The 26,131-nt window shown below is 39.2% G+C and overlaps 1 long non-coding RNA gene across 1 annotated transcript; it reads left to right on the forward strand.

Moving 5' to 3' along the window:
* LOC142835685 (uncharacterized) lies at positions 1-25,818 on the forward strand. Its single transcript, XR_012907916.1, has 4 exons — positions 1-63; positions 4,120-4,238; positions 21,633-21,657; positions 25,710-25,818. It is a non-coding gene; the product is annotated as an uncharacterized LOC142835685 (long non-coding RNA).
* The last annotated feature ends 313 nt before the right edge of the window (positions 25,819-26,131 follow it).

Below are 26,131 nucleotides of genomic sequence, written 5' to 3' on the forward strand. Positions count from 1 at the left end.
GCCCGGAATGCCTTCTTAGGAACCTGGCCAGTGTGCATATCTGAATCTCACATCTGAAACAAGGTACAATATGCTCTTCGCTATTACTGTATGTCACTAAGTGTCTGTGCCATTTGTATTTGTTAGAAAATATGATCTGTGACCCGCCTCACAGAATTATTGAGGACTAAGATTTAAACGTGCCCGAGAGCACAGCACACACTGAAGCCTCACTCGTTTAAGTCTGTTTCCCTCTCCCACGTTTGCTTATTTTAAAAAATGAGCGAGAAAATGTTGCAGGGAAAACAGAGAGCCCACAGAACAGCATGACCAGATCCTCTTAGAGATAAATGCTATGAACATCTTATGGAATATTTTCTGTATACTTTTAAATTATTAAAACTTTTAAAGATGTGTGGTGTAGGAGGTCCTTCTGTCTATGTGTTGCTTTCATTGGTTAATGAATAAAAAAACTGCCTTCGCCTTTCGATAGGTCAGAACTTAGGTAGGCAGAGAAGACAGAACTGAATTCTGGGAGAAAAAAAGCAGAGACAGAGAGCCGCCCTGGAGCTTCCAGGTCAGATATGCTGAATCTTTCCTGGTAAGCCACAAACTCGTGCTGACATACAGATTATTAGAAATGGGTTGAACCAAGATGTGAGAGTTAGCCAATAAGAGGTTAGAACTAAAGGGCCAGGCAGTGTTTAAATGAATACAGTTTCTATGATTATTTAGGGTATAAGCTAGTCTTTGAGCAGCCGGGACAAACAAGGGGCTCTGCTCTCTGTAACAGATGTGCAATATTATAAATGTAGTATTCTCAGATAGTTTTTATTTTTTTATGAAAGGAGATCATGCCATGTATGTTTCATATAATTAATTTAAACAACCATTTGACAAACACTTATTTGTCTCCAGGTTTTGGTTAGTCAGCAGTGAAAAAAATACACACACAAAAAGCAAGCTTGGATTAAAGAGCAGCCATGGCTGTACATAGGGACAAAAATACTAAACATGGGTAAGGAGTACTAACTGTGTAATTGCTGATACCTCAGCAAGCCCCGTATTTATTGCTCGAACTGCTTTTTCACATGGGTCTGACTTCCTTTGCTTCAAATGATCTTGGAATTACTTTATTTAACTGGGTTGTTTCTGTGGCCAAGCCATACACCGCTAGGGATAGGAAAACACGGTGACACATATGAAGACTGGGCAGCATGAAGCCTGTGACTGTAACCTTAAGAGAACTGGGGATGGGGAGCCTGGAGAGGCCTAGTGTTGAGACAGAAAGGGGCCCACTCTAGTTTTAAACCTTGGGATTTTCCTGGTGTAATGAAAGTACCTTTGGATGAGGGAAGGACTGTTAGGTAGGTTAAGAAGTACCAGGGAATCAGGTAGGATCCTTCCTGGACATGGTTAAGCATGAGTTTGTAGGACGGAAATAATGAGTAGCCCCTCAAAAGGAATGGGGTGCTACCTGACCTACAGGAACTCCCCTTTGGGGGAGGGGGTTAAGCCTTTTGTATTAAAAAGTTCCAAACACATGCTGCCTACATTAATATTCTGAAAATGAAAGGGGGAAACGGATGAGTTGCTGCTGTATTTATGAACTCGGGTGACTGAAAAAGGACATGGATAGTTCCTCACAGCTGCACTGAAGCTCTCGAGCAAACCTCACATAACTGAGAAGCATGGCCCAGAGGAGCTGCCATGTCTGGAGTGGCTTGGTCCTGCTGGCACATTTACTGAGTCCCCAAGGAACTATGCAGAACATTTGTCCACAGACTACTGTGTCCTCGTGCAAAACTAGCTTTGTTTCTATTCCTGTAAAGAAATATGTTTGGAAAGTGTCTGGTATCTTTTGAAAACTTGCCTCTCTGATGACATGTCTGGTTGACTGACATTTAGGCCACAGTGGCACGAGAAAATGGCCAGCGATTGGTGCAATGGATACACACGCCTACCTGATTCATCCACTGGGCTCAGCTTGGTACCAGTGTTTTTTGTTTCCCATTCATTAAAATTCCTATCAGGGCACAAAATGCTGAACATCACTGAAAACAAAACCAACAATGCAGCCAACCCCCAAAGTTCCCCCCAAAAAAGCTTAGGCGCCAAGGCAGCAAAGTTGTTCGATAAAGAAACAAAGCAAACCATTTATATATTGCGTTTTCTTCCTTCTTAAATGCTTTGTGGGATTTTTAAGCTTGAGATTTTGTGACATCTGTAAAACCATGAGCACTGAGGTTTTGTTTCTTTTATTTCTTCTCTGCTTTACAAAGAAAAGCTAAACAGTGTAAAGGATAACAGATATTCTTCCAGACTCTTTCTCCGTTGGTCTTTGAGGCTCTTTCTACACATTCAAAAGTAACACAAAAGATTGGTTTTGTGTCAAGTTAAGTATTTTCTTTTTTAAAGTGTTGCTTTTCTCTTGACTAGTTGGAGAAGCATGGAAGGGTTAAAACAGGTATCTCAATAAATACAATAAATCTACATCAAGCAAATGCTACACGAATATACAAATATTTGGGTCTCTATTTTCAAAATCTGCACATGCAAATTGATTCCAATTTCAGGAAATGGAATTATATCTTAAGGAAAAACCATGAACTATTCTGAGACAGGGTTGTCATCTGATATATGCTATTGGCTTTTATTTTATTCTTTATTGAATGCATATGGACCCACTGGTTTTACTTTTTCTTGCATTAGGGAAAGAGGTAGAGATTGAATAGGCTGCATACACTGCATTATTTTAAACAGACATTTGCTACATTAGAGAAAGAATCATTTCCAGTGAGTGTAACAGAGGCTTCTGAAAGAATCATTTCCAGTGAGTGTAACAGAGGCTTCTGGTTGTCTCCACAGGGCTCGTTATCATTTTCTTCTGTGATAACAGAGAGTTTGATTTGGGGTTTGGCACAGTGCCACCAGCTCAAGACCATATTTCCCAAACTCCCTTGCAAGGCGTGGCCTTGCAACAAGCTCTACATGTGTGCTCAGCTTCCCAGCACACATGCTTCTCTCCTTCTTCCTTCCCTCCTTTCCTTGCTTAGCATGAAGCATGGTGGCGGCCTGCCATCCTGAACTGTGTGAATGGGAACACATTCTGCTGATGGTAGCACAGAAATGCAGAGGCAATTCATGTCCCAGGTTGACAGGTGATGAATATGCCTTTCTATAACTACCCCAGTTCAGACTTCCACGCAAAAAGAAATGAGAGTTCCTCATATCTACGCTTTAGTTACAAAGAACATATATCATGAGAAGACATATCAAAGCTCAATTAATAAGTTATTTAGTGCCTAGAAGTGGTCATTGGTAGTGATAATGACTAAAACATGGGTTCTACTTAGGTAATATAAGGTCCAGGTGAAAAACTTTTTGGTACGCTGTGTTATATGTAGGGTAACCCTGTTACCATGATGTCAGGGCAGGATACATACTTTGATTACTGATTAAGAAATTTCAGGAATGAGTCAGCGTATTGTCTTATGCTGGTTACTTTTTGGCATTTTAGATGAGTCTGCAAAAGGAATGAACTCAAACATTGGTACCTGAATGTGCTTACAGCAAATGTTGGCAAGAATCTACCAATTTCAGTTATGTATGGGCAGTTATTTCCACCCAAATGTGCACATAATGTGCCACATACCATTTTAGTATTTTGTGTACTTAAAAAAATCACAATTCTTAAGCAAAACAATGAAGTAAATGCTATTTTAATTGCATTTTACATGAGGAGCAGAAAAGTGAAGAAGTTGTCAATTGCATAGTGAATACATGGTATGTTTGACTTGAGCTAGACAGTCTGGTTCTAGAGTACATTACTGAAGTGGGATCTGTAGGCTGTGAATACCATTGGTTAATAAAGAATCTGTTTTGGCCAGTGGCTTAGCAGAACAGAGCTATATGGGGAAAACTAAACACAATGCTGGGAGAAAGTAGGTGGAGTCAGTGAGAAGCCATGTGGCCTCGATGGACACAGACACCAGAACTTTACCTGGTAAGCCACAGCCTTGTGGTGATACACAGATCAGTGGAGATGGGTTAATTTAAGATATGAGTTAGTCAGAAATACACTTACATTATTGGCCAAACAGTATTGCAAATAATATGGTTTCTTTGAGATTATTTCAGGGCTGAGCAGCCAGGAACAAACAACCTTTTACAACATATAATCTTATATTCAAGTAAATAATTATTGATGGAATTACTATAATTGGTCTTATGGAACTACATCCCAGAGTGAAGCAACTGTAAGTAAAAACTGCAAAAGTTCATGGATAATAAATAAGCACATTTCCCAATAACTTCCATCTTAGCAGCCAGTTGTGGTAAAGATGAGAAGGGTGTTGGGGCCCCACTCCAACTGTGCCTGTCAAATTGTTTTGAGAAGGCCCATCTAAAGCAGGAGAGAAGGGAGAACGAGTTCAGAGGCTATAACTAAAAGACTCCAGTTTTAAAACATGTGGTACTACAAGGCTTTTATCTATGGTTACCGATATATAGGATGGCCTAGAAACAAATGCAGTGGAGGCCTACCAGGTCCTTGAAGAAACTATGTATCTAGCAAACCAAATCCTACTGAATCCCCCAAATAATCCTAATGGTTTCAAGCCATTACAGGCAAAAGAAAGGTTATTTGAGTTAGGCAGAACTGCGCATGGTCTTAATTGCTTCAGAGGCTCTGTGGAGGATAAAAGCAGAAGGATCCCTGGAAGCACACCACAGTAACGGAAGCACTTGCTGCCCACATAGGGAGTTGCCATTATTCCTGTTCAACCAGATACAGCTTTCAAGAGAGTGCCACTGTCCAGGGAAGCTATGTTTAGATACCTTATGCTTTGGTGTTTGGGAACAGATAGCTGAAACACAAAGAGTCTTACTCGTAAGATGATGATGATCCAACAACTAAGAGATCTGAGACTCGAGTTTTAGATATTTTGCTCTTGAGGCAAGACAGAGTAGCAGATGTTTATGAAGAAACATGCAAGCAGGTATTAAAATTGACAGATGGTAACAGACATTGCTAGCAGCCCTAAAATGCCCACTCTCCCTTCCTCCTAACAAAACTGAGATTATGATTTTTTTTAAAAAAAAGACCTTAGTTTCCAGCATAACTCACAGCTAAATATGGACATGTAATTGACCTCTGACTGTTGGAATGTAAACAAGGTTTTATACTGGGTAAAGGATCCATTGCAATTGGCTGAAAAAATAAACTTTTCCATGTCCCTCTTCTGCCCAGTATTCATATGCTGGCCCTGGAACCTGAGAGTGTCACTTTATATTGAACACAAGAACTTCACAGGTGGGATTAAATAAAGCATGTTTAGAAAAAAGATTGTATTGCATTATTCAGAGTGCCTATGTTCTATTTCTTTAATAGAATATCACAATTGGGTAAATTATAACAACAGAAGTTGATGTGGATTGCAGTTCCGAAGATTGGGAATTCCAAGACCATGACACTGTCTAGGTCTTCCATGCAAAACCATTCCATGCTGGAAGACAAAGAAGCACGCAAGCATTCTAGACATACGCCCACTCTCACATCACTGTCTTCCAAGACAATGGATGTGATCCCTTCATAAGGGTGGCGTCTCTGTAACTGAACCATTTCTTAAATCAGTTCCTGGTCTTGGTGTTGTCTCAACGGCATTTAAAATTCACCATGAGTTTGGAGAGGGCATTCAAACCATAGACGACCCTAAATATAACCACATGTGTTCTTATGAGAGGGAGCTCTAGCACAGAGAGAAGAGCAAAGCAGACATAGAAAGTGTGTCTGCTCGGTAAGGCAGGCTCATAGGATCAATAGCTACAAGGATTATAACACTCATTTTCTCCAGAAGCTTTCAAGGAGGGCACTCTTCTTGCCTCAGTCCCAGTGAAACTTACAGCAGGTTTCTGTCTCTTGAAGTAGGGAAAAATAAATCGCTGTTGCTTTAATCCAGTACGTTTGTGGCATTTGTCACAGCAGCTCTAGGGCACAGACTCACGGGAAAGGTAGGAGGAAGGGAAACATGGTTAAGTCTCCAGGTGACTGTGGAGGCGCCTTCACAGCCTTGAACTTCCTTCATCGTGTTTTTCAGTGTGAGAACCCGATAAGCTGCTGACTTCTCTCAGGCACAAAGATTTGCAGTTTCTGTTGTAAGTAGCCAAACCTAAGAACAGTCGGGAATTATGTCATTTAACCTCTGTCTCCAAGCCAACAAATAACTAAGTCATACAGAACAAATAGATGTCTACCCTAGTAATAAAATTTAGTATCACTTTTTCCATACTGTCATAGGAAGTAGGTAGGTAGGGAAGGCTTTTCATCTCGGCTTGGCACCACTCGCTTGTTTCCATGACTGGAACACCAGATACGTAGAAATAATATTTTTACTGCTAAAGGCTTTATAAGTCAGAGAAATGTTTTCAGTGGTGTGAAAGTAAGCACGATACTATTCACTACATCTTTTATGGAAAATAGAAATGCAGAGAGTTCTTGAATACCTTGAAAAGTAATCGAAAATCATTTAGTCTTTGTCTGATACCTTTTTTTCTGTTGGTTGAGGATAATCTCATTGCCAATTGTCCATTTTGTTTATTTGTATGGGATTTCCTCTTATTTCAGACCCAAGGTTCACCATCTGGAGAAAGTTACATAACCTCTCTAGGTTTCTGTGTCCTTGTCAGTGAAGCAAGGTTTCTTCCTAATGTCCCCATCAGGGTGAGGAGGTTACATAGCTTGTCTGCCACAGGGTTCAGTCACCTGAAACTAACACTAGCTACAGTCATTCAGATGAGACTGGTGAAAAAGAAGAAAAGAGAAGAAGCAAGAAATATGAGTTTGTAATTAGCAGATGACAGTTTGAAAAGTCAGGTTTAAGTTTTTGCAGGCCCAGGACTGTGATCAGATTCAGGTGAATTTCAACAGCTTAGTCAGAAGTTCAGAACGACATTTAAATAAGTCAAAGAAGGAGAATGTAGGGGAGAAAACTATATAACAGACTTTGTTCCTTGGTAGTTATTTTGTTCTAAACAGCATGTCTCATTTATGCCATACACAATAACTCCTATCATACTCTTCTGTGTTATAAGAGGAATATGAAATAAATGACTCATCCAATATCAAATAATTATTTGCATCTTAATTATTATAATTACTGTGTATGTTACATTAAATTCTGTATGCCTTCCATTATATTATATCAACAATATACCATTCTAGCCGATATTCTTTCTTCCTGAAGTATTTTTTACCTTTGTATGTAAAGGATATTTGTATCTTTTGGTAAGTTTTCAAAAATATAAAGACAATTGCGAAGCTTCCCTTCAATAGTGTCTGGTTCTCTGTGCTCTAATATCTCCCCTGGGTTTCTGTGTAGATATTTTGGTGCTGACAAGTTGGCTCAGAACATATTGGTAGTGGTCATGCAGGCCTGCCAACTGACCTTAGAGTTTGATCCCTGGAACCCACGTAAAGGTGGAAGGAGGGAACTAACTCCTCAAAGTTGTGTGTTTAGCTTCATATGTGAATAGATATACACAGAAAAGAAAAAAATTCTAAAGGATTTTTGTACGTTTACTTTCTCTATGAGTGACATTCTACAGTCACACTGTAGAATAATGTTAATTGCCAAGTAGGCAGCAGATTTTGGTAAGAATAAAAATCACCAGGTAAGTTCTGTGAAGATTAAGAATCATGTATCTTCAGTTTGCCAAAGATGAATATTCCACAATAAAGAGAAAACTTTTACACAACCCAGGAGAAGAAAATAAAGACATGGTATGTCCTTTCCAGTCACTCTAGACTGTGTAGGAAGAAAATGTAATCATTGAAGAAGCAGTTGGCTTGTCTATTAGAAATGTTGTTATTGAGTTTTCAGCTCTGGTTACTCTGTTTTTTGGACCTGAGCAATATCTTTATATCCAAGGAATGGCTTTATTTATTTAATTGCCTAGTGTTCCCAGTGCTGTAAGAAGGTGAAGTGTTACCAGTGTAAGGAAGAATCATCTCTCAACAGTGATACTTAGAGATGGAGACTGTGGTAGTTTGATTGCGAATGATCCCCATAGGCTCACATACTTAAATGTTTGGTTGCAAGTAGAAGGCATTTAGGAAGGATTAGAAGGTGTTCCCTTGTTGAAGAAGGTGTCACTGGAGGTGGTCTTTCAAAAGCCCATGCCAGGTCCAGTCAGTTTTTCTTTGCTTTCTGAGCCACTGCCCCAGCACTATGCCTGCTTGATTCCCACAACAATGACTGTGGACTAATCCTCTGAAACTGTAAGCAAGGCCCTAGTTAAATGTTTTCTTTTGTAAAAGTTGCTTTGGTTGTGGTGTTTCTTCACAGCAGTAGAACAGTAACTAAAAAAGATCCCTGGTCTCTACATAGGGTTGTTGAATAGAAATGAAAGTTGGTCATCCCCAAGTGCACAGCCTTGCAGCAGATGGATGAAGTAACAAGAACAGTCTGATGAACAGTTGGGTTCACAGGGGAAGGACATGTCTCAGTTCAGGGGTCTCTTCTTATTAACATGTGGTCTCCAATGAGATAAAAAGATGCCACATGATTTGCAAAAGACAAACAGACTTATTGAAAAGAAGGGGGAAGAGAACTATCTCAGTCTGGGGAGTAGCTTGTATCCATAGCAGGCTGTGTAGTAGATGCTTCTTCTCTGCCTTGGAGCAGGGATATAAACATTGGATTGTTGCTGAGCTGGTGGCAGGTGGTGGTTGTCCTCTGCCAACATGTGTCTTTTTCCTTTGATAATAGTGTTTAGAATTCTTAATGAATACTTGGATAAATGTCCTGGGTTTCTGGGTGTGGACTCAAATCAATAGACTTGTGATACTATTGAAAGATAATACCTGCTTCAGTAAATGTAGGTATCTAAGAAAAATGCTACATAATTTTGTAGTCATTAAAAAACTTTTTTAAATAAATCCAAACAAAACACATTGGAATTATATTGTTATACTAGATAATGATTTTTAGCCAAGGTCTATTTAACACAATTCAATACTTGTAATGATTTTTAGCCAGATAATTTATACTTAATTAGGCTTGTTTTAACTTCCTCTGCATTGTCTTACATGATTACACCAAGACTTTTTTATTCCAGACTAAAATTATAAAATGCTTTTGGTAATGGAAGTTATGGGATCACAAAAATCAAATATAGTATCTCTGGAAACACAATCATGCAAGCTTTAGTTCAGTGTCAAAATGAGAACGAAAAGTACTTTTAGATGAATTATTTGACGTAGATTTTTATACTCCACAAAATTGCTTTTGTCTTTAATATATGGCAAAATTATATGCATACTAGAGGATCGTTTTACTTTGTGATTTATGTTTGATTTATATATGTATTTAAGTGCATCTGTTTATCAGGGATGTATAAAAAGTACCTGGGTGAAAAAAGTTGCGAGCAAAAGAGGTTTAAGAAGCCCTGGTTGGGAGGACAGCAAAGCAATGATGTTAGTCTTGTAATTGAAGGTGGTGATGATCATCGTCTCATTCTAGTCCCTTTTGCTTTGCAAAGTCTTTGTCATTTACTACTCAAGTCGAGATGTTTTGGGTTGAATATTTTGTTATTGGCTTTCCTGTGCTTTGTAGAGTGTATCTCTGCTCTCTACCTCGAGACCAGTCACACTTCCAGTTGTGACCACAGAAAACTGTCCTCAGAGCTTATCAAATGCCTAAGAAGAAGTTGCTGTTTGAGAATTTTTGCTTTTAAAGGCATCAGCTTTTGGAGACCAGAAATATTTGAATGGATGATTTGGACAAAGAACTGGCTAAAAGAGACATAGACCAGGAGTTCTATTTTAAATATGCCTGCTATTTGACACACCAAAAAATGGGGAAGAAATGTGAGGATACATGAACACTCTAGTGTTGGGTGTGTTTTAATGAAAATAGAGTTATGGCTTTTTATTTTGTTTTAACGAAATAATAGTTTTCTCTTTGAAAGCACAGCTCTCACTTTTTTTCTAGGGAAAAGGCATCATTGGCAAATTAATAGGTGGAAATAATGAAGATCAAATGGGTTTCAAAAGCATGTGTATTGAAGCTATACATAATTAGCTGTTAACACTGCATTCTTCTACAAATTCTGACTTTCCCCAGGGAATGTTAATCAGAGGATGCCATCTAGAACTAACATGGTATTTTACTGAGCATACACACGAACACCAAATACAAATGTACATGCTCAGTATCAACTCTAACATGGCTCTTAAGGAACAGAAAAGCAGGAAGTTGCAAATAATTCAGTTCCTGAGACATCTTGAATCTCTGAACTTTAGGAAAAGGGAGTCAGTTACCTTGTATTTTTCCATGACTGATCTACGATCAGTCAAATGGAAATGTCAGCGGCTGTTGACAGAGCAAGAATAATGAGCATACATTTATGGTCTTTGTCAATAGCCCAGGAGATCAATTGCCCTCTTGACCAAGACCAACTATTTCCTTCATTGAGTGAACTTTGAAAAAAGAGGTTTCCAACCACAATTTATATCCAGGTGTTGTGCTGGCCTGATTTGACACTTCTCAATTGCCTTTCTCCAGGCAAAGGAAATTTGAAAGTCCACAAAGATCACTAAATTTGCTTTCTTCCAGTTAATGTTTACTAAGCAATGAACTGGCAGATGTGTTCACTCTAGTGGCCAGTAAACAATTGGGAAAGGAGGGGCCAGGTTTTTAGGGTGTTTGTCAGTCAACATTTAACTCTTCCATTTATATACTAGTCACATAAGAAATAACTTAAGCTAGTGGATGTTGAGTCTCTTTTATTTGAATATGATGATCTAACTGTTGTGTCTGTAAAGGTTTGTTAATGCAGGGTAACACTTGGTAAAATAAGTGGTTGATTTTTTTTAACTTGACATTATTTTTTTTTCAAACACTACTGATTGATGTCAGAGCCCCAAGGTGGATATTTGAACCTGTGAGTTATTCTGTGTTTAGCAATTGGTCCTCTCATACCAACTAAAATGTTTTATGTGCTCAGAATTTATTTCACTTAATTTTCATAAAAGAATGTAGGTATCTAAATTGAAAAACCAATAAAATTAAAAATTTCAGGAAATATATATTAAAGAAAATGTTTCATTTACAAATATGATAAAATATTTCCCATTGATACATTGATAAATACAAATTAACACAAAAGCAGGTTATGAATTTTTGCTTATCAAATTAACAGAGATAAAAATGTTAAGATGTATGATACTGGAGATTGTGTATTACTCACAGAAGAAAGAAATATTATATATTCATTGGGAAATAATCTAACAATATGAAGAAAGTGTCTTTCAAATTCCCAAGTCTAAGACAGATAATTCTAAGTCTGGGAATTTACCCAAAGAAAATCATCTTACATACAGAAAAATTTTATGTCAAAGTTGTTCTTTGTCTTTTTATATAGAATAAAGGGAAACGAGGAAACAGTGTTGATCAATAAAAATAAAATGTAAATAACTTGTGACCTATCCATTCTAGGAATGTACATGTGGGCTTTAAACATACTAATAATTAGAACAATGAAAATTTCCTTGTGTTATAATATTTAGTAAGGAAAATATAGAAATTGTATAAATTATGCATCCAATTAGTATAAAATAATGCTTATTAAAAAGTCTGCACTATGGGAAAGTAGTGTCTACTATCTTTTCATTATAAGATAAGTAATTTTAAGTCAAATTTTCTAAAAATTGTACATTTGCCTTTATTCTTCTATACAGAAAACAGACGAGTCTCATTTCTAAAAACGTGCACACTTAGAAGTGGTGAGTCTGGAGCACTAATCTTCATGTGTCTAGCTTTTAGACTAGTAGTGTTTTTCTTTCAAATGTGAAACTTCATCATGTCTATGAAGTTACTTTAGCAACAGATCTCAAGCACAACGCTTCCCCAGTTAACCCAACTTTATCTGTCTTTGATAAAAGTAACCAGCCATTTGGGTTGTGGTCAGCTTGTCTTGTAGCTGATTCCGATATTCACATGCCATTGGTCAGTTTAGTTTCCAGGATGTGCCATATCCAGTCTCTTCTGTCACAGTCTAATTCTCCAAAATAATCAGCAAGTTAATTTGCACCACTAGTTTTTGCTTCTTTCCTTACATGCTTCCCAGTGTTCTTGCCTTTCAGGTAGAATTTCAAGAAGCATTCATTTCTGTTTGGTAAACAACAACAACAACAAAGGATCAATAGACCATGAGCCTCTGCCCAATGGGATAATAGTGCTAGGTCATCATTATGAGAGGCAGCAGCCATACTGGCACCTAGTTGCCTCCAGTGTCCAGCAATCACACAATCACTGTATTATAAACTTATGTATGCACAGGGACAGGAGTCAGGGGACATCTTGGATAGCAGCAAAAATGGAAGGTAGAAACTATGAAGATGGCTAGTAGAGACAGTGAGGATTCATGCTTAGACTATTTTCAGAAGTGCAAAAGTTAAACTCTTAAAATTCACTGGGTCAATAAACATTTAAATGAAAATCACTAAACAGATTAATGAATTGAATAGACAGTTCTCAAAAAATATAACTGGCCAATAATTTGATAAAAACTGCTTGCCATCCATAGTCATCAGGAAAATGCTAATTAATGCTGTTTTGAGATTGAATCTCCTATCAGTCAGAAGGGCTATCATCAAGGAAACAAATGACAAATGCTGGCAAGGATGTGGGAAAAGAGGAATCCTTATACAAAACTGGTAGAAGTATCAACTGTTGTGGATCCTACATAAATCGGTATGGAGGTTCCCCCAAAATATAGATAAATAGATAGATAGATAGATAGATAGATAGATAGATAGATAGATAGATAGATAGATAGAGATAGATAGGTAGATAGATAGATAGATAGAGATAGATAGGTAGATAGATATAGATAGATATAGATAGATATAGATAGATAGATAGATAGATAGATAGATAGATAGATAGATAGATAGATAGATAGAAATAGGTAGATAGATAGATAGATAGATAGATAGATAGAGATAGGTAGATAGGTAGATAGGTAGATAGATAGATAGATAGATAGATAGATAGATAGATAGATAGATAGATAGATAGATAGATAGTAGAACTACTTATGACCCAACTCTTGCTTGGGAGAAATCCAAAGGACCCTAATGATACCAAAGAGATATCCACATTTATTTCTGTATATCCATGTTTATTGCTGCATTCTTCACAATAGCTAGGAAATGGGATCAGCATAGATGTCCACCAATAGATGAACCATAAGGAAAATGTCAGATGTACGCAACAATGTTTCAGTCATAAAGAAAAATAGAATCATGGCATTTTCAGGAAAACGGATAGAAATAGAAATCACTATGCTAAGAGAAACAAGTCAGACACAAAAACACAAACAAAACTTCTTTCCCCTAATACGTAGAATAAAAATTTAAAAGTGCATGCCTGTTTGTGATGGTGGGAGATACACAAAGGGGAACATAAAAGAGAAGAAAGAAGTCTTAACAGAGTGATCAAGTGGGCAAAGGAAGGGTAATGGAGTTCATGTGGCATGAAAACACAGAAGAGGTGGTGTTTGCAGAGAATAGGGCCAGCAAGAAACAGATAGAAGGCATTAGGGAAGACAACGAAGGGGGATTAATAAAAATAAGTCATAATGATACATGTGTATTGAAAATGCCAAAACAATTCCATCACTTTTTATGCTAACATAAAATTAATTATAAAAATGCTAAAAAGATTTAAATTTTTTTTTATTTTTATAAACCTTCTTATTGAAAATTTACAAATAAAACACATGACACACCAAAATTAGCCAGACCCAAAGACTTTACATCTCAGTGAACTCTCCCATTTCTGAAGTCAGAGAGCTTCACATTAGACTTTGCACTCTCATTTTTATGTGGATTTTCCGTAATACTTAACTTCAAAGCTTGTGAAGTATGCTCAATGCCTGGGTTCCCATGTTAAACACCCTAACTTCTGACATGTCAAATATACTAACTTTGAGACATGCTGAAGAAGAAAAGGAGGATGGGGAAGACAAGGCAAGGGAGGCTTCAAAGTCATATGCAAGACAATTTTATAGAGCGTATTTCAAACACTTGAAGGTAGCCAGGTGCCTTCTAGCTTTGGGAATAATTATTCTATTCTTAATATTTGAAACTAACTTGTTTTCCATTTATTCCCAGAAACATTAGATTTTTTTTTCTCCAATCCCATTAAGAGTTTGGGTTTTCTTCCTTCTCTTTTCTAAAGCAGGCCTTGCATGTCTCTGGAAGCTGGGTGCTGAGGCAGCAGATATTCATAGATGTTTCTCTAGCCACAAGTCCCATAGGATAGTCTTTGTAGATGAGCTTCTTCTATTTCTTTGACGCGACTTCTTCAAAACACTTCAACTTGTAACTAGTCAGATTCATGTGTTTCTTTGAACAACACCTGTTGCGGGTGCTTGGTCTTGTTCACATGTGTACACACACCACAAACACAGACACAGACACACAGAGATACATAGTACACATACACATAGATACAACACAACACTCACACACACACTCTCTCTCTATAAGGAAACTCTATCATCCGCCCTGCAATCTAAATTCACAAGCGTGTTCCTTAGTTATAATATAAATCTCTACATGGATTTATTAACTGTCAGTTTGCAGCTGTATCAAATGTCCTTTGATCCACATCCTGAGAATGTCCAGAGAAAGAATCTGTAATTGTCATCCTGGATTTGTAAAAGAGCACTCCTGCCAGCCCATCCGTGTATTTCATTTCCATATTTATATTCTAGAATTCACTATCTATTCTCCAAATTCTAAGCTTACTCTTTCATGCACGGGCAATGTTCCCAGTAAATTATTTATTATGTTGCCCTCATAGAGTGTTTGCAAAGTATTTTCTTATCTTTACCCCATTTGTCTTATTTTTGTGGCTGGGTGGATTTTACTGATAGATAAGGAAAGCAATGTGATTTAAAGGATGTTAATCGCTTCCTTGCAAAACATCCCCCTTACTAGCATGGTACTAGGCTTGTGTTTGAATTACTCTGTCAAATTCCTGAGCTCTGGTCTATTTCCTTAACTCCTGCTCTAGGGTTTTAGCTCCTGAGGGTTGTCTGATAGCCAGTTCTTGTGCATTTTACTCCAGGTTAGTGCATCTTAAGCTTCATCACCATCACCTGCCCACCTGGTTAAAACAAGGGTTTCTGGGTCATCCCAGGCATCCTGACTCAATAGGTCTTGAATGGGGCCAGAGCATTGACATTCTATTAAGCCCGCAGGCTATGAGAATCTGCAGATCTGGCAGTGAGATTCAGCATCAATTATTCACTGTCTTAGTTATTTTTCTACTGCTGTGGCAAAACACTATAACCAAGAAATTTTTTTAAAGCAAACATTTAATTCATCTTACAGTTTCAGAGTGTTTGGAGCCCATGATAGTAGAGCAAAGACATGGAGGCAGAAAGAGCAGAGGGTTTGTATCTTGATCCAAAAGCAGGAAGCAGAGAGCACACTGGGAGTGGCTCAAGTCTTGAAACTTCAAAGTCCACCCCAGCGACATACCGCCCAGAAAAGACCACACCTTCTAATCCTTCACAAAGAGTTCCACCAACTAGGGACCAAGTATTCAAACATATGAGCCTGAGGAGGCAATTCCTATTCAAATCACCACGTTTTGCTGCCTGTCCCCCATAGGCTTGGATCCATGTCATAATGCAAAATGTACTTAGTCCAACCTCAAAGGTCTCCATAGTCTTTGATGGTCTCACCACTCTTTCAAAGCTGTGTGAAAATGTGTTAATCTATGGCTATATGTGTTTCTTATACATTTTCCTTTGGCTCTTTTCCTTGTCTTTGTTTATCCTAATCTTTTTTTTCTGTTTTTCTTTTCATTGAGAAAAGGAAAAAAAACAAGTTTCCGCCTCCTCCCAGCCTCCCATTTCCCTCCCCCTCCTCCCACACTTCTCCCCCTCCTCCCACCCTTCTTCCCATCCTCCCACCCTTCTCCCCCTCCCACCACTCCTTTCCCCCTCCCTCTCCAGTCCAAAGAGCAGTCAGGGTTTCCTGCCCTGTGATAAGTCCTAGGTCCTCCCCCCTCCGTCCATATCTAGGAAGGTGAACATCCAAACTGGCTAGGCTCCCACAAAGCCAGCACATTACTTAGGATCAAAACCCCGTGCCATTGTCCTTGGCTTCTCATCAGCCCTCATTGTTCGCCATGTTCAGAGAGTCCGGTTTTATCCCATGCTTTTTCAGTCACAGTCCAGCTGGCCTTGGTGAGCTTCATAGAACCTTCATCTGGTGATGGATGGAGATAGAGACAGAGACCCACACTGGAGCACTGGACGGAGCTCCCAAGGTCCCAATGAGGAGCAGAAGGAGGGAGAACATGAGCAAAGAAGTCGGGACCACGAGGGGTGCACCCACCCACTGAGACAGTGGGGCTGATCTATAGGGAGCTCACCAAGGCCAGCTGTTTATCCTAATCTTGATTTTAGGTTATCATGATTATGGTTGATGATGTTTATTTTGGATGCATGTTTGTTTTCTGAGTGTGTGTGCATGCGTTTTTGGTGTGTAGGGAAGTGGGGAGGATCTCGGAGGAGTTGGGAAAGGGGAAACTGTAATCAGAATATATGCATATAAAAATCAATTTTCAATAAAAAAGGAAAAAAAGTCCAAGTTCAAAATATTTCCTGAAATTCAGTGCACTCTCTAAACTATAACACTTTATAACAATAAAAATCAAATTATTTATTTCCAACATAAAATAATACAGAATACACATTATCATTTCAGAAGGGTGGAACTGGAGCGTAATGATGAACTAGTATATCAAAGCAAAATTGAAAGTAAGCAGGGAAAACTATAAATCCTATAGCTCCATGTCTGATGCCCCCCAGTTGGTGGAACTATTTGGAAAGATATAGGAATCGTGACCTTATTAGAGGAAATGCATCGCTGGAGCATTTCCAATGCGCTCTCTGCTTCCTGTTTGTGGATCCAAATGCAAGCTATTAGATGTTTTTGCCACCATACCTTTACTTCACCATCACAGACTCTGACCCTCTGAAACCATAAGTGCAACTAAAAACTTCCTTTTTAAAGTTCCCTCTGTCAGGGCAATAGATAAATAACTAGAGCAAAAAATTGGTACTGGGAGTGGTGCTATTGCTGTGTCAAGCTTGACCATGATGTCTTGTTGAGGAATGTAGAAGATTTAGGAACTTTGGGATAGGAAAGCATTTGAAATCTGTAAACAGGGCTTAAAGAGATATCCTAATAGAAACATGGAAGACACTCATGATGAAAGAAATGGAGACTGTGGGGGGCAACTCAAGAGGTTTGGGAGGGGAACAATATCAGAATCTGGGCCAGAGAACCATTCCCTTCCAGTAGATTATGTAATGACCGTAAGTACTGTCACCCTGTTCGTCTTCCACTGTCCATAAGCAGCAGTCAACTTGTCTCTGAACATGACTTTTTCCATCACTGTTGCTGATGTAAGAATCAGGCATTAACTCACCTGCCTCACTGTTGAGAAGCTAAGACTGAGAGGAGTTAGTTCAGCTGGTCCTGTTGGCTCCACCCATGTTGACATTTAAAGTCCCAGTGCCAAATTCTTTCTCTCTGGCGTCTGCTTGGACTAGACACCCACAGTGCATTATTAGTCAGCCTGTTACAAATGAGCACAGTCATGCTTAAACACACTGCAACCTTCCCTGTCCCCTGCCTGGGACTCTGTGCAGCTTGCCCTTGCTTGAGTCATTCTTGGAAAGCATCTGAGAGGAGTGTATGTGAAATACACCATCATCCTAGACACAAATGTCAACGGGGTGCTCTAGGAATATATCTCTTCAGGAGAAAAGTGGGGCCTTTGGAGGGCAGATGACTCATTCAGTGCTGGGATTTCTGTGCAAGCATGAAGACCTGAGTTCAATCCTCAACATCCTTGTTAAAAGAAAACAAACTGGACTCAGTGACATGGGCTTTCAATTCCAGAACTGGAGAGGTAGAGACAGGTAGGTCTCTGAAACTGGTTGACCATATAGCCTAGTTTGCCCAGCAAACATGGTGATTTGGATAAGCAATGTCCACCATAGGCTCATAGATTTGAATGCTTAGTTCCCAGTTGGTGCTGCTCTTAGGGGAGCTTTATGAGGTGTGGCATTTTTGGAGGAAGTATGTCACTCTAGCTGGGCTTTGAAAATTTAAAAAGTAGCCATTTCTACTCTCTTTCTCTCTCTCTCTCTCTCTCTCTGTCTCTGTCTCTGTCTGTCTCTGTCTCTGTCTCTGTCTCTCTCTCTCTTTCTCTCTCTCTCTCTCTCTGCTTCATGCTGTGGTTAAAGATGTAAACTCTCAGATGGCTACTCCAGCTGTATGCCTGCCATTTGCAGCCATGCCTTCCTGCCACAATGGCCTCACCCCTCTGAAACCATAAATCCAAAGAAACTCTTCCTTCTGTAAGTTTACACTCAGGAAAGTAACTGAAAAAGCAAGCTTTTATGCCACTGAGACCCTGTCTCAGTAAACAAGGTGGAAGGTGACTGGTAAACAGCACCCAGAGTTGACTTCTGGACTCCAAAAAACTGTAACCTCCCCTGCTCTCCCCTTACACACGACATATGCACACTTTGCACGCACAGACCTAGAGGCCGGCTGCTTTTCTACAACTTGCTTTAGGATATCTCGCATGGACTGTAGTGTCAAGTCCCCTTTTTTGGTAAAAATAAACTAAACATTTGTATTTTGTTTTACCATGTACAAAGACTGGCAACTGAGAAGAGGTTCTGTAGATGTTCATCTATCAGCAGTTAAATTCAAAAGTTTTATGCTACATCAGAAAAGAGGAAGCAATTTAATAACAAATTTCTTTAGTCAAAAAGTATTCTTATACTTTTGTTTAAAAATAAATAAGTTACAATGAATTGGAAATTATGCATTTAATACACTATCTGATGGCAAAGTAATACTTTAAAATTAAGCACTTTTTTTAATAAAAAAGCACAATTTTGAAAACAAGTTTGGCAATGGCACTGGCAGTTAAATGCAAAGAATGTTCTTGAAAGTGGCAGGAATAACATTAAAATACTCTATTTTGCCTTTCAATAGATATTTGATTACATTATTAACACATTGAAGTAAATTTTAATCAAAACATACACATTTCAAAGTAAGAAAGAGAAAACAAACAAACCCCTATAATATATGTGTAATCCAGAACACCTCTGAAGTTGCTTTAGAAAATGCTATGGTTTTCGGAAGGTGTTAAGTAGTCTTCTATTTTGGACAACAGTCTGGAGGTTTGGGGAAGTGCTCCCACCTGCAGCTTGAGTTGCTATGAAAGGCATCTGGGAAACCTTGACAATGGGTGAAAGATCTTCAGGTTCTTCTTCCCAGAAGTAAGTAATTCTAGGAGCTACATTAGTAAATTCATGGAAATTAAGGTATCTGCTGTGGCCCTGAACTTCCAACAGCAGCACCTGGATGGCTAAAAGCACTCACTCAGGGCCTTGAGAATGTAGGGAAGACAGGGAAGGTGTGTAGGAAGCTGGTATCATCTGTCTAAAAGCCACATGGGGCCACAGAGACTCCGCAAGGCTATGAACTTGTCCCCTCTGCTCTCTCCTCCCATAGCTCCCCTGGCTACATCCCAGGAGGAAGACTCTATAATATATACAGTATTATAAACTGAACATTCCCACGCCTTTGTTTTCATACAAGAAAGGAGTTTATACTGCTTCAGGAAGTTTAAAAGCTCAACTTGGAGCCAATACATCAGGAAACTTGCCAGGTATGGACTGGCAACATGGCCAGAGGGTAAAACACTTGCCACATAGTCCTGATGACCTGAATTTGATCCTGTGGACCCACATAAAGGTGGAAGCAGCAAACTGTGTCTTCAAAGTCCAGACTGGCCTTGAACTCCAGATCCACCCTCCTCTGCCTCCTTCAGCAAATCCTACCGGTCTGCGCCACCAGAACCGGCAAGAAAAAAAAAAAAAACTTATCAAGCAGGAGCCAAAGATTCAAATAAACTCTTACCTCTTCTGTTACGGCATTCCTTATGCCAAGCCTCTTCCCTGATGTGGAATGCCCCAGCTCATTTATGAGCTTATAGATTTGTATCTACGTATTGATGTCCCACCTAAATCTGAGTTCCACAAAGATGAGGACTGGGTCTCAGTCACCTTTCTCTACTGTGAAATGCCCACAAAGTACTTATTACTGAATGACAAACTGAGTAGATGGGTGGCGGTTGGGAAGTGAGCAGTCTGGGTGGGCCCTGAGGGAGACATTGGCTGGAGTGTGTGAAGATTGCACTGCCTGGGTCAGGAGGTGGGTTTTAACCTGCAGGGAGAAACAGAATGAACAAATCTCATGGAGAGACCTCCTGTTGGGACTGTGTCAAGGAGTTCTTACTGAGTTTTACTGAGGATCAGAATCCACTAGAAGAAGCAGAAGCAAGCTGTGACCAAGCATTATTCACAAACTTTATTTTCATAGCTGGAGAATTCTGTCTGTCCACAATCAATGTCTTGCTAGACATTTAATGAAAATCCCCTGGAGCTGCAAGTCTCGCACTCCTGTGAGTTGGGCTTCTGCTGAGATACAGAGCCACTGAGCACAGCAGCACAGCAGTTTAGATTCGGGTAGGCAATGGAATTTTTATCACAAATGTAAACTGATATTAAATAGTGTGTTATTAGAAGCATTCAAAGGAGACTTATTTAAAATGCATTTTTTTCAATCTGTTAATTTTTTTTCTAATTTTCAATTGTGATTTATTTATTTATTTAGAATGGTCTTACCCAGTCCATGCTGGCCTCAAAATTCAGTATGCAGTCAAGAATGATCTTGGATTTGTAACCCTCCTTGCCTCTACTTGAGTACTGGAATTTCAGGCATGTTAACACAATGGATTTTACATTTTGCTGGTGTCTAAGCAAAAGAGATATGGGCAGTTTGAGAATGAGTGACCTTTAACATCATGTGTAGTCCCTAAAATAAGTATATGCAAGAAATGGAAGACCTAAATGATGCTATTTCAGGTAGTAAAAGAAATATTTTATTGCCAAAATGTATTTTGCAATCTGATAGTAATCTCTAGAACTTAAAGATGAATGAAGTTTCTGAAATTAGCCAACATTTTAAGAAAGAAGTTAAAAAGTGAGGAAGTTTTGGAATCTTTTGTCATAGGATCTATTTTTGGAAATTGAGTAGAAAATATTACCCTCTTTAATTTGAAGGTTCTGTATCCTTCAACCTTGCATCAGATAGTTTCAGCTTTTGTTGTAGATGTGTTCCGGGAAAGTTCCAAATTCAGTGTTCTTAATAGCATCTTTAAATTTTTCAAGATGTATATGGGACCTTGGGAGTAAAATCACCAATAAATTCCTTATGGCAGGAGCAATTCTTTGTGCCGCATGTGCTACAGAGTTGGGATTACTGGAATTTGATATCTGTGGAGTAGAATATAATGGTCACAGAGCCGGATTTGTTTTCCTTAACATTAAAAACAAGGTTACAAGATGCTGTTCTCAAATACCATATGTCTTCCTTTCAATTGTTAAGAGTGATTTCTAAAGATCTAACACAAGAGCAGATGATCCACACTGGCTGGATTTGGAAGTAATTGGATTTTCTTTTCTCTTCACAGAAATTATGCATGCATGGAAAGACCGGTAAGAATGAACGTCAACCCATGCCTACTAATTACCATCAGCTAGGGCCTGGCTTTTGAAATCTTATTTAAGAAGAAAAAAAATGAAATAAAACCACAGGCTTGGCTGATAGAAAACTGTATAACGTTTAAACAATGATGAGGAAAGCCCGTCTTAAAGCAGACTAGACTTTGGACCAAACCCAACCAATGTTTCTCATCCATGTTTATTTTGTTACTTGACATGATTCAACTCATTAAGGATTTCAAAGGTCCAAGGGAAAGTACTTTTACTTTGCCAAGGCATCCTTAGTTAGAATGCCATTCTCTCCCATGATCCGAGACAGGGGTTTCCTCCTACTCAGTTCTGAGTAATTATGTGTAAGCAAAGCCTCGCTGTTCTCCTGGAGTGACTGTATGGAGCTGATGGTTCACCATGAATCATTCATGTGGTGGGATCTTCAATGGGAGGGTAGGGGCGACTGACGTTGATTTGCAGTATTTAGGTGAAGAATGACTTTCCCATTCTTTTCGTTTGCTTCATCAGACTTGATGCCTATCCCTGTAAACCATACCCCTCCTAAAATGATTACAAGAAGAGAAGGGAAACAAGCATATTCAATTAAGCCTCCCTGCTCTAGCAAGTCTAATTTATCATGTGCTTTAGGAAATACAGCTCCTTCTTTACAAAAAATTGGGAATGACTGTTCTTGATATGTGTCTCTCCCTTTTCTCTGCTTCATCCCCCCACCTCTAGCCTGTTTTTTTCCAACCTTCCTCTTTCCTCCCCATCTCCTCTCCTTCCTCTTACCTCTCTCCTTTTTGTATTCAACTTCTATCCTAACCAGAAAGACAAAATGACTATAAGTTAGAAAGAACAGCCACTGCAAATATTTGCTAGTTTAGATCCTTTTGGAAACTATCAAAGGTAAAGACCTGAGGTATAAATTCTCTCACTCCCACTTCACTTTCTCCCTTCTCAATGTCTGATTCTTCTAAGTTTCTGGGTGGCAAGAAGGCCTCTTTAGTACAGAACTGAATTGTGATGTTTCCCTATATATCCTAATAACTTAAGAAACTAAAAGCCAACACCCCCACCTCACCTCAAGCCAAAGGCAAGTGCAAGGGATAACATCTGAATGACTTTTTCTTGTCTCATTTCCTCTTCCACACAGGCAAGTTATTTCCAGGCAGATAGCTCAGTCTCTGTTATGTCTTATTGCCCACACCAAAGGCCTTGCAGCTACTGCTGTAGCCTGCTTACCATCACATCTTATATGTGCAGCTTTCAGAAGCCGGAATTTAATCTCCAGTTTATCAGTCACCCTTTCCTCACCTCCTCAGATTTCCCAGTCTCCAGGACTGTAGTGAATTATTTCTCTTATTTAACCCACCTAACCGATTGCTTGTTATAGCAGCTAATTAAAATTCTTCAGTAGTTCCCACTGAATCAAAGTCAATGGCAGTCTAGAATATCCAAGGTTGATATCTCTCTACTGTCATTTGATATCTCGCCTGTCGTCTATCATGTTTGTGATATTTGTCTTTCTGCTCTTCAAACATTCTCCATTTCTTCCTTCTGAAGGTTTTTGCACTTGATATTTGTGTTGCTCAGAATGACTTTCTATAAACCTCCTCAAATCGGACAGTATTCATTTTCTAGGGTTAACTCAAAAGATTCCACATCAGCGATGCCTTCTGATGCACAGTAGCTTCTAGCTATTGTTCATGTCATTAGTCACTGTTTTGTTGCTTTCTGAACTTGCCGTGTTTAGTTATTTGTTTTCTACTCCCCTGCCCCACACACTTTACCAGAGCAGTAGCTTCATGAGCAAACCGGTCTTTTCTTTTTGCCACCCTTTTCTTCAGCACTTAGAACAAGACTTGGCAAATAAATGCTTCTTGAATGGATGGATGGATGGATGGATGGATGGATGGATACATTATGGGTGGATGGATGGATGGATGCATTATGGATGGATGGATGGATGGATGGATGGATGGATGGATGGATGGTTGGATGCATTATGGATGGATGGATGGATGGATGGATGCATTATGGATGGATGGATGGATGCATTATGGATGGATGGATGGATGGATGGATGGATGGATGGATAGAAACAAAAGTGAGAACTGTTGGAAGTAAATGAATGAAATGAGAAAACTAATATTTTTGCAGAAGAAATGGGTAGTAGGAAGAAAAATAAAGGGAAAAGGTAACATGGAAGAAGATTCTGTGGTAGGTTTTAATAGGTTTGGGCTATCTCATTTTGCTCATGCTCTGTTATTTGTCATGAAATTTGAGGGTGATCTGGGGAGACTCTGAAGCTTTTTGAAGAACCTCTTATCATTGCTTAGGTTCATGAATTCATTCCAGCGCACGAGTTTCTAGAGAGTGATTTGTGACAGCTTTCTTTCCCAATAGAGCACTTGTCATTTGGCTTCCGCCTGTCATATGCACTTTGACCCTTCTTCCCTGCCTCAAACTCTCTCTTGAGATGCACAGAAACTGGAGAGCATAGCTGGTGCCATGTTGGCCTCAATGATCTTAGATTGGGTAAAGCTGTGGAGGAAAAATTATGAAGCAAAACTTTGTCTTAAGCATCTAACCTCTTGTAAGCCATAGTAGCTCCCATCTTCACTGGCAAGGGTGCATGAGGAAGGTACAGACTCCACTCAGTGTGGCCTTCACAATGAGCCTTGTCTCAAAAACAAAACAAATTAAAAAAAAATCTATAAGAGCCTGCCAGGAATTGACTTCAAATATACTGACATTGTTGGGCCTTAACTTAGTGCCACTTAAAAGAGTATTATTTAAATGGTCCAGAATCCACATTTCTCTATAGTTTCCAGACTGAAATAAATTATTGTAAAACTCTGTGGATACAAAAGTTTTAAAATGAACCCATGCACCACATAAAATTTTTCTGTTGGATTAGTTCAAAGGAGAAGGTAATGTCCTGGACCAGTTCCTCTTGTGTGCATCAACTACACACACAACTTGTAGGACTCCGGGAAGCCGCCCAGCCTTTACCTGCTCTATTGCCCTGAAGTAGGGACACACATTTTCAATGAAAAATTTACCTTAGAAATAGCTTATCTGAGTTTCTCGAGGGAATTGAAATCACCTTATCACTATGTCCTGAGAAATCTGCCATGTGCAAGGTCTGTGATCAGTGCACTGAAACTCTAACCATCTTTATCCCAGTGCCTGTACACGGGAGGAGTAAAGAGATTTCTCCAGTCTTGCGTATCAGGAGTCTCATCACATGATCTTTCTGTTTCGACTGAAGTCTTTGTACCAGACTCAGGCTATTCTGTCCAGTTGGTTTACATCATGTTAGTGAAGGGTCTCGATATTCACAGACTTCTCTCCTCACCCCTAATAGCTTGAATGCTTTGATTCTGGTTTGTTTTTAACAGGAAGGAGAATTGGTATCTGCAGAAAAGCTTTAGAGGTTTAGAATCAGGGAGCTGTGGAATTAATGATAATAAATAAAATGTCAGGAAGTAATAACACATCAGACAATAATGAAGTGGATCAGTGGTGTGTGACTGTAGAAGCCAGTTGCAACCATGCTTGGAATCCAGCCTGTTGGAATCAAGGAAACAGTCCTATGAAGTAAGACAGATATGCCTGCCTCCAGCTACCAGAGGGGTACAAAGAGGGATGGCTTTGCTTACTGAAAACTGGCGTTTGTACTGGTCATTCTCAGTATTTGAGTTGTGTGATGGATGGAGAAGTGAACTTGAAATAACTTACAGATCTTGATTCCCCTCCTCAAGGTCATTTCATCTGTATTATAAGAAGGCTGTTAGGATTTCAAATACATTAAGAGAATTTCCCTTTAAGTTCCTTAAATATCCTAAGGATGTTATTCAGCTCCAGAAGAAGTCCCCCAATTAATCCCTTTGCACCTTCAAAGACTTCTATCTGCCATATTCCACATTTCATTATTTTCAAAAAGTGGCTTTTCTTGCTAGGGAAGCATACTTTACTATTCTTTTCTTATATGAACAGAACCCTCTCTAAGAAAATGTTTGTTTGCTTGTTTGTTTTTCCCTTCTCAGAGTCAAACAGACCAAGTTGAACCATTGTGATTTACCGAATAGATTTCATTTCAGGGTCACATTGGCCAGGGAACGTTAATTCAGATTCACTAAGAGTGCTGAAAATGACTCAACTCCAGGTAAACTAAACATCCTTTCTAAAATCAAGCGAGCTCAGCTTCTCAAGGCTTGCTTCTCTCACTTCTCCCTCCCTCCTCTCCTTGCCAGATTGTCTGAGAGTGAGCTGGGCTCAGGGATGGCCACCAGGGACAGCGCCAGCTCATTAGCTTACAGGAAAGGCTTCCAGCTCAGAAGCATCACGCTTCTCCCCATATCCCTGCGGAGGGTGCACTCGAGGTTTGAGCGTGGGGTGGAAATGGAGGCGTTTCCGTGCTATTTTGGTTTATTCTACTGACTGGCTGCTCAGCTGTTCATGAGTCACC

Source organism: Microtus pennsylvanicus, chromosome 15 (assembly GCF_037038515.1).
Source record: "Microtus pennsylvanicus isolate mMicPen1 chromosome 15, mMicPen1.hap1, whole genome shotgun sequence".
Lineage (NCBI taxonomy): Eukaryota > Metazoa > Chordata > Mammalia > Rodentia > Cricetidae > Microtus > Microtus pennsylvanicus.